This window comes from Pantherophis guttatus, chromosome 7 (assembly GCF_059756535.1).
Source record: "Pantherophis guttatus breed Tessera chromosome 7, ASM5975653v1, whole genome shotgun sequence".
In the NCBI taxonomy this organism is placed as follows: domain Eukaryota; kingdom Metazoa; phylum Chordata; class Lepidosauria; order Squamata; family Colubridae; genus Pantherophis; species Pantherophis guttatus.
In genome coordinates this window covers 69,910,561-69,920,820 of record NC_142069.1, presented here as the reverse complement: position 1 = coordinate 69,920,820, position 10,260 = coordinate 69,910,561, and positions in this window count along the sequence as shown.

Genomic DNA, 10,260 nt, shown 5'->3' with positions numbered 1-10,260 from the left:
TTATAAGGGATAGTGAAGCATAGGAAGAAATCTGCTTTATTAAACAGTATAGGAAAGAATTGCTATTGATTTTCACTGTGTGCTATAATCCTATTCATTAAATGGAGTTGCTGTTTTTCCCTTGCTCTGTGATGAAATTAAAAACAAGCCATCTGCCCATCAGTTTAGTACAGAAAACTAGAGCAGATCGCAGTAGAATTACTGTCACAGGCAAAGACAGGAAAGTCTGTGTTACAAAATTCTTCTTCTACCTTGAGATGTATAGTACCAAGTGGGGGAAAAAACACTGAATACATGGAGACTGCTTGGAAAGATGGTTTTTAACGGTGGACAGGATCACCTGCCTTGATGATGTTGGGTGAAGGAGAAAAAGGGAAGAGATGCTGAGAGTCCCTGGGTTTTATGCCCTCTGTTGGCTTTGAATTTGAGCTTGTATTCTGATTGGTTGTCAGATTCCCATGGGGCCACGCAGGGGCAACTCTGTAGGCTGTCCTGGGTCTCAAGCTTGTTTGAGCTGTGCTGGATGATGATGTAATGAAGAGGCTTTGGGCAATTCCTATTATGGCTCTGCTAGAAGGAGGTAGATCTTTGTTATGTAGAATAGACTGGCCCAGGCCTTAATGGCCCATTAACAAAGGTGGGGGGGGCTGAGTTTCTGCCTCCCTTTTCGGATAAATATTCTGCCCTTTCAATATTTCCTAAAATATCTCATTTTCCTAGGAGAGGGGTGGGTGCTATCTTCCTACAGTAGTACTCAGTTTACCACCATTTGTTTAATAACCATTTGAAGTTACAACAGCACCAGAAAAAGTGACTTACGACCAGTCTTCACACTTTCAAATATCACAGCATTCCCATGGTCATATGATCAACATTCAGGAGCTTGGCAATCAGCATATATTTACAACAGATACAGTGTCCCCGGGTTGATGCAATCACCATTTGTGACGTTCCCAGCCAGTTTCCAATGAACAAAGTCAATAGAAGAAGCTGGATTTGCTTAATGACCAGGGATTCACTTAACCACTGCAGTGATTTACCTAACAATCATGCCAAAATGTCATAAAATCAGGCATGACTCACTCAACAATCACCTTCTAGTCTCTATTGTGGTCATAATTTGAAGACTACCTATTTGAAGTATTGTAACTTTAAGAAGTGACTACAATCACTTCCTCTACCTGAGGTTTCAATACCCAGTAGTAGTTACTCAGATATAAACTGTAAGATTGCACTTGCTTTTTTGCTGCTGTGTTAATAAAAAAAAAATTACTAATTTAATCTTAACTCCAGCTAAGAAGTCCCAAAGGTGCTTTTTAAAGAGGCAACTGGACTTTCTGGTTTTTCTTTGAAGACGTTTCTATGAGCAAGCAAAGATTTTTATATACATTGATGGCAACAAGGCAGGAAATCCTCTGGATCTGATTGCTTGGCCAGTTTGGGGAAGCTAGGGAGGTCCTGGGATTAGTTCTAAAAGTGAGCCTTTCAGGAGTGAGCCTTCCCACAGCAGAGCTGGGAAAGTCCATTGTTAAAGAAAGTCCATTGTTGAGGTCATGAAGGAAGGAGGAGGATGGAAGACTGGGTTTCTCTAGGTTGCAATTCCCTTAGTAGGGTCTGCCTTGGCTGTGAGTTAATGAACTGGTGAGGAGGCTTCTTTCGTGGTTTAGATAGGATTGCAGAGGGCCTTGTCTTGGACAAGGAAGCTCAATGTGGGTCTGATTCTGATCTCCTCTAAAAAAAAACAGGAAAGAAAACCTTTTTCCTCTTCCTTTTCCTCCTTTCTCTCCTACAGTCTTCATTTGCTCCTTCCATTTTCCAGTCATGAAATAACCAATAAACGTTTGGAAGAGTTTTGGACAGCTGAATAAAAGAGTGAATAAATGTTACATCTATGATGGAAAGTGAAAGTATAGTGCCTTTTTAAGCACATGAATAAAAATATGAGTGATGAGTTTAAAGGTATAAAAGATTCATTGGGCATTATGTCATACATCTTTCCTTACAAATAAAACAAAGTCTAGTATTTTTCAATTATATCACAAACTTCAGCTTACAAAATTGCCACAATGCCTTTATGAAAAGAGAATTGCCGTGTTTATGGATTTGAAAGCATGTTTATGGATTTGAAACCCATAAAATGTAAGTATTGCAAACATATAGGTAATACCTTGTATGGGATTATTTATTTATTTGTAAAAATTATTGGGTGTCACCCAATACTTACCACACAGTAACTTTTGGTACAATTTTGATTTACAAAAGGACTTTCAATGAGAGAAAATGAAGATCACCTGGATTCCAGTTTTGCTTCTCTATCAGCATAACAGCTGATATACTTGCCATTAGTGTGAAGTAGATTCAAAATAAAACAAAAGATTTAAAATTTTCAGCTTTAAAATCAAGGAGAAACACAGATAATATACCTGTCTGAAGATAGTGAATATGTCTGGTTCTGGTACTTTCAAAAAGAATGTAAGAGCACATTATTCCTATGAACATTAATATAAATCCCTCAACCGATGAGAAACTTCAGTCTATGTTCATGGAATAACTGTGGTAGCTTTCAAAATTTAAAGGATGTTTTTCTTTTGCAACAAGAATCTTGAATTATAGGATTATTCTCATCCTTCCAAGTATCTGTTGGGCACACATAGAAATAATGGCACAGTCACACTGTTGAGTCTAGTTCCCTTTGTGTCTGAAGAAGAAGGATAGATTTGTGACAAAAATCTGAGGTGATTATGTGAGGGAAAGACAATTTTGGAAAGAAGGAAGAGTTGTTAACAAGGAACTATGAGAAGGGACACTCAACAAGACACCAGCAACCTCTCTGTGGTATTTATTATTTACATTTTGTCTCTCTTTGCAGCCAATTATAATCCTCACATCAATTTAAAAAAAAAAGAGTCAGCCCTTATCTTCAGCCTCCTTGTATTAAAACTCAACTGTGCTGCTAATGTATGCAAATATGTATATGTACAGTATATCTACATGTATGTCTCTATCTGTATCTTATCATCTGTATCTGTATTTGTATCTATATCTGTATCGATATATTGGTAGTCCTCAACTTACAACCAGTTACTTAGTAACCATTCATAATCAAAATGGGAGGTTACTTACAACCTAGATTCAAATTTTGATGGCCAAGCCCTCCTTCACATTTGGTCTTCATTTATGGATGTTTGCAGAGTCCCACAATTACATAATTGCATATTGTGATTTTTTCCCCCTGAAACTGGCATTTACCTCCAGATTCTGGCAAAAAAATGCCCATTGCGGTCAATGGATTTGCATTCACTTAACAACAGCAATGTTTGCTTAACGACTGACACAAAAATAAATAAAATTGGATGCAGTCACATTGTGATCGCTAAATAACTTACAGCCATAATTCCAGGCTCACTTAAGATCAAGGATGACCTGTATATTCCGGCTGTGCTGATCTTCCATTACTGGTGCTCATTATGGCTCTTGTCACAAAACAGAAAAGAAGCTTATGGATTTGATTTACCTTTGTTACCTATAGGAGTTGATCAACCTTGTCAACCATATAGGATGCCTATAATTATTTCTAGTAGAGTATCTAGGCTAGCCTGATTTTTCAGGCTAGCCTAGCCTAAAGAAAAATCCCTTATTCTCCCATTCCTAATTTATTCTGTCTGAGGGGACTCTGAGATGTTTATTTCCATCACTGACCTGTAAATAACAAGGAACTACAGTATTATGATAAAAGTACATAATAACATTGTTCTTATAAAAAAAATAACAACACTAAACTTTACAATTATTACATAACATATAAGACTTTTGAAAGAATGATTTTAAAATATTAGTTTTAATGTAATACCTATATTCTATAATAAATAAAAACAAAGGAAGATAGGAAGATAAAATAGTGTCTGGAGTTTTCTAAAGGAGTAAAAAAGTAAGCTGCAAGTAAGAGTTACAATACAGAATAATATTCAGGATAAATATGTATATTTATTTAATTCTGGTTGTAGAGCAGCATTAAAATAGTACATAACAAAATTTACAGCAAGTTCAATAAGTACAGTGTTTACTGCAAAACAGGGTTAGACAATGTAATAAGTTCTTTTCATAGAGATAATTTGTGGTTGATTTAAAAAAATCCCTAGTGTGAGGCTGTTCGGGGAAAAATATTGTAGACGTAAGGGAACTGGTTGGTATAAAACCCTGGAATAATTACAAAGCACTCTATGAAATGGATCAAGTTTCTGGACACAAAAAAATATTTCTGGAAGATCAACAATAGCAAGAAACAACTTTTATCAGGCTTGGTTGCCATGTGAATAACGCCAGAAAGTTTTGGATTCAAGAATAATTTTAAATTATAGTAGTCTTGGAAAATGGGGCTTTATAATGTTTGTAACATTAAATTATTATTTAGTTGGTCAATGACTGTAATAATAAATAATATCTATATATCTCTCATCTGTCTGTCTATCTATCTCAAACATTTAAAATATTTATTTGCCATGTGAATAGTTCCATTATATTGTTTTACCCCTTTGACTGATTATGTGTAATCGAGTTGGTGTTGATTCTTGATGACCATATAGACCAGAGATCACCAACTGGTGGTCCGTGGACCACTGGTGGTCCGCGAGGAAATTTTGGTGGTCCTCAGAAAAATTATTTGCCTTTTTTGGATTGCACTAAATCAGAGGTCCTCAAACTATGGTCCCTGGGACAGATACATACAATGAACATCTGTGTTACTGCAGAGAGTCTCCCCCTTTGAGGTCTTTTTGTGCGGGGCAGAGGGGGACCTGGTCTTTGGGTGTTAAGTGAATTTTGTTGTATGGGTATACTGTGTATACACGTACAATGACAATAAAGTTATTATTTATTTAGTGGTCCACGGGATTTAAAATTATGAATTTAGTAGTCCCTGAGATCCGAAAGGTTGGGGACCCCTAATATAGACAGATGGTCTTTAGGATGATCTGTCTCCAACAGGGCTCTCCAGATCTTCCAATACAGCACTTATTAATACTGTGGTTGATTCCATTTGGTTGCTGCTGGTCATCTACTTTTTCCTTCCCCTTTCCCAATACTACAGACTTCTCAAGAAAGCTAAATCTTTGCATAAGGTATCCATATGCACATAATGTATCTGAGATGGTCATTTGCATTTTGAGTGAGTCTATGCATCAACATATTCTCAATCTCCCCATTGGGGGAGACAGAGAAAGAATGCATATTTCATTATTTACAGTATATGGTGAAGTGGAATGGATGAGAAAAATAATGAAAAGACCCTAAAATTAAATCAAAAGCTGGGCTGGGTAGGGACAAATAAGTCTTGTACAAATTGGCTCAAATTGCTAAGACAAATTAATTGAGATAATTTAAAAAAGTTTTTCATTGTTTTCTTTTCCTGCCATTTATATTACCCAAAATTATCTTTGGAGGCTAAGGTCCTGTTTGAACTGTGTGAGACTGGACACCAGAGCAGGATTCGTTTTAGAGATGATAGATAGATAGATAGATAGATAGATAGATAGATAGATAGATAGATAGATAGATGATAGATAGAGACAGACAGACAGACAGACAGACAGACAGACAGACAGACAGACAGACAGACAGACAGACAGACAGACAGACAATTACTATCTTCGGTAAAGAAGGAAATTTTAAAACCAGATGGAATTTTGAGTCTGAATAGAATGCATAGCCTAATAGAGCATTATACCCAGCAAGAAAGTTTCATTTTACATAATATCTAATACAGAGACTGACTTTAATTTCTATATAGATTACACATCTGCAAACATCCAGAAAAGATGCAATTTCTGTTTTTTTCCTTTTTTCAAATTATTGTACATTTGTATTTATTTATTGCTGTAGTATCCTTTTCTCCCTTAGTGTACAAAAATCTCAGAAAAGGACATACTTCTATAGTTCTACCCATTCAGAAAATGAAATGTATTTAGAAGAACCAGGAATATTTTTCCTTCAACGATTAAAATGTTAAATCAACGGTGACCTGGTGTCACAGGAAAATCTCTGTAACATCCCAAGAATATCATAATTCAATGAAGCATTTTTGTTGCTGAATGATTATGTTAGTTTGCTTCTATAAATACTACTTTATTACTATAGTTAATGTCTGTGTGGCGCCAAAACAAAACTGTATGGGTAATATGCAATAAAATTCAGTAAAATATAAGACATGATAGCCCAAACTGAAAAACAAATCACAAAGTAGGCATCTTACTGGAATTATCAAGGGACAATGAAATGACCAGACTTCCTAGTTTAAAATTGGCTCCATCAAAAAGCTATTCAATATAAAGAGTAGCTGAATTGCCAATTGAAACTGTGCCAACTAAAATCTCTTGGGGAGACAAGTTGGAGAACTAGGATGCTTTAAATGAAGAGTGAGCAACATCCTTCTGCTCATGTTTACAAGCCAGATGGAGCCAGAGCAGGAGTATGTCATTGAAACCAGTCATTCTTTCTCTTTTAGTTATGCTTTTTTCCCCTCTCATCTCCATATAATCCCTGCCACGCTGCATGCTGGCAGTAAAAAGTAAAAGTGATCTTTGTCACTTTTCTTTAGAGAGAAAAGACGTGTTTGAAAATCACCAGAGATATCCTGAGTGCAAGCCAATACTCTTCAAGAGAAGCTGGCTGGATCATAGTCTTTCAAACTGAGTAGCCCCCTTCAGATATTCAGAGTATTCATCACCTCCAGATGAGCTATTAATCATTAATATTACACAACATTTCCTGCACACCGTTCCTGCCCACAGAGAGATATTTATTGTCTGTAAGAGAGACACTGTGGTGAAAGTAAGAATACAGAGAATACAGTTTTGGCCATGCAGACCACTCTGGGAACCCCCTGGATATTTGAGTTGAAAATAAATAACAACATTGTATAGAAAATCCAGGTTTAGGGGACATGAAAGCTTTCAGGATTTGTAGCATGAAATAGAGAAGGTGAAATAATTTATAAGCAAAACACTGCCATCAAATTGCCTAGCAGTGTCTGCTGAATTAGATATTCTTACCTTTATTTTATTTTTATTTATTTTTTTATTTATCAGCCTTGACATAGTACCTCATTATGAAAAGTTCTCAATGTTGGCGTCTTTTAACACCAAAGCCCTTTTTTAATTTCTCCACATGAAAAAGAAAAAAGGTTAATTGTTTGTTGTATTTTACTTCACCAGAGATATCCTGAATCAAGTGAGTTTTGAAGTTGAAATCTCAATAACTCTACTCATATTTTCACCTTGTGTTCGCTTTCCTAGATTAACTGGCGATCTTTTGAGCTCATTTTAACTTGTTGATTTTACTTATTGATTTTGTACTGAGATTTTATATTGTAATTTTTATTCTTTTAGTCTGAAATATTCTCGGTGCAAAGTTATTTGTAAATATACTAATAAATACAGTGGCTAGGAATCTACAAAATCATCATTGCCATGCCTTTTCAAGACAATTGGAACAAATCTAAATTAAAAAGTTGTTCTTCAAATTCCTTATATGCATCTCTTTGCTACCGCCTAGTGGTTGATTGTAAAATAGTTTTATATATCAGTTCTATTCCTCCAGCTGAGTACAACTTAGATATGGTATCTGTTTCAGTCTTAATTGGCAATGTTTAATTAATTTAATTAAGTAGATGAGAAATCACCATTCTTACTCTCAATTTTTTCTATAAATGATTTAAAGTACACGTGTCCAGCTGAAAGAAAGATGATCTTTTTTTTTTTTTGTTTTACCAGATCTAGGTTGTGAAAATCTGCACAAAACTCTACAAGGCTATGAAAGGTTTGTTTTCTGTTATCTATTCTCCATGTTCTAGAGCAGGGGTCTCTAACTATGGCAACTTTAAGCCTGGAAGACTTCAACTCCCAGAATTCCCCAACCAGCTTTGCCCTGAGCCAAAGAATCTGAGCTGCAAAAATCCAGCCAAGCACTGAATAGTGGTGAAACAGCTCCTGCTACCCTCAATGATCCGGAGCACGAACTTTGCTGCACCTCATAATGGGTTTGCCCCCCTATGGAGTTCATCCCATGCTATTGTGAACAGCATTATTGTATGTGATCTCAGCAAAAGGCAGGAGGTCCGTCCAATTGGACTGCTAATAGTTCACATAACACCTCAGGTTCTGTTCTACCACGGTGTTCAGTCTCTTTCTGTCCCCCACCCCCCTTTGGTACTTGTCTTGGTTTTGTACTATTATTTATAATGTACATGATAGCTTTTTGTTTTGCAGTTATGTCTTCTTCATACATTAACCTAGACCTGTAAAAGTAACTGCTTATATTTCATGCTTATTATGCTAATGAGTGTTATTTAGCAGAAAAAAACGTATCATTTTGTGTTTTATCCTCCTGATAAAATAGAGTAAAGTAATGCCGCCAACTGCAGAACAGACCTATATATCATTAGATCCACATGGGTACTAAAACAACTGTTTCACTTTCCTCATTTGGGAGGGTTGATCTAATTTCTTACAGAAAAGCTTTCCTACTTCCTGGTAAATAAATAAAGAAAAATGCTTGGTTTATGTGTCCTGTAGCACGATAATGCTCTTTTACTAATTACTAATTGCCTCCTCCAGTCAATTGAACCAAGGTTTATTATAATTTCCTTACTCGCACTAATCCATTTCATTCCCATCAAATAATAATGTTAATTCATAATACAAGAGTATAATAATTGCCTGTCACAATTAAGCTTTAGTTAATTAATCCATTAATTAAAGTGATCATGAGTCTCAGAGGTGCATAGAGGGTTCATGCTTTAAACCAGGAGTGTGTATCTGCAAGGTTTAAGGCATCCATTTTGCTCTTTAAACTTAAGACATCATTAATCCATCATTCAATAACTGTAACACTCTGAAACAATAACATCTGCCTATCCCAGGTCCTTGGGAAGGACTTAATAGGTCTAAACATCTGGCTGACTGTGCAACCAACCACAAAAGAAACAAATAACCATATCTAACCCCCCATATTGCTACCACCTCCCTTTCTAATAATTGCACTTTACTTCTTATATGTCTTAGATTCTTAGAAGCTTCTTCTAAATTCTAGAAGCCTAGAAACCTACAAGTGATGGGAACATTAGCAGAGCTTCTGTGTAAGTCTAAGCTTAGCTGAAAATCAGCTCAAATGTTTGCACTGAGAATGGGATTGGAGAAGTCCAGGCTGATGGGTAAAAAGGCATTGGCAATTGAGATGATCCATATCTCTATTTTGCTATTTACTTTAGGCACGCTTGACTCAAAATAAATGCCTCATCTGGAATTAACACTGAATTATTTGCTCTCCTTTTATTTGCCTCATCTGTGTAGGTGTCTGGAGATCAAATTAAAATGAAATGAAAAAAAAAGGAAGGATTAGTTTCATAATTCAGAGAACAGTCAATTTATTTGGAAATGGCCAATGAAGTCTTCCTTTCTCATTTTTTTTTAATAAAGCACCAGGGTCCTGTAGTATGCCTGTTTATCACACCAAGGGGATTGCCTTGTATTTTGACACTGCTTCCTATAAATCAGAGGTGGCTTTCAGCAGGTTCTGACCAGTTCTGGAGAACCAGTAATGGAAATTTTGAGTAGTTCAGAGAACCGATAGTAAAAATTCTGACTGGCTCCACCTCCATCTATTCTCTGCCTCCCAAGTCCCAGCTGATCGGGAGGAAATGGGGATTTTGCAGTATCTTCCCCTGGAGTGGGGACAGAATGGAGATTTTATAGTATCCTTCTCCTGCCACGCCCACCAAGCCATGTCCACCAAGCCATGCCACGCCCACCAACCACACCCACAGAACCGGAGTAAAAAAATTTGAAACCCACCACTGCTATAAATAATACTTGGCCACCCACAATGTTTTGTAGGTAAGCATGTATCTGAATAAGCAATATACTACTTCATTGCAGGTGAATTTTAGGGCCTTTTTAAAGTGCTTCTCTCCCCAGTAAAAAAAAACTGCCTTTTTAAACATTGTCTTCTTGCCAGCTGGAAGAATTGTTGGTCAGATTAAAGAGGGGATGATGATGACACTAATTGGGTATTGCAAAAGTAATGCTAAAAGCAGGGGTGTCAAACTTGCATCGTCACAGTGGTGTCACGTGACATTTTTAATTTATTTTATTTTATTTATTATTTTATCAAACATGTAAGATAACAGATATAAGTATAAATATGATTATGAATACATGATAAGGATATGAATAAATGGGGACAGTAGGACAGGGACAGTAGGCACAC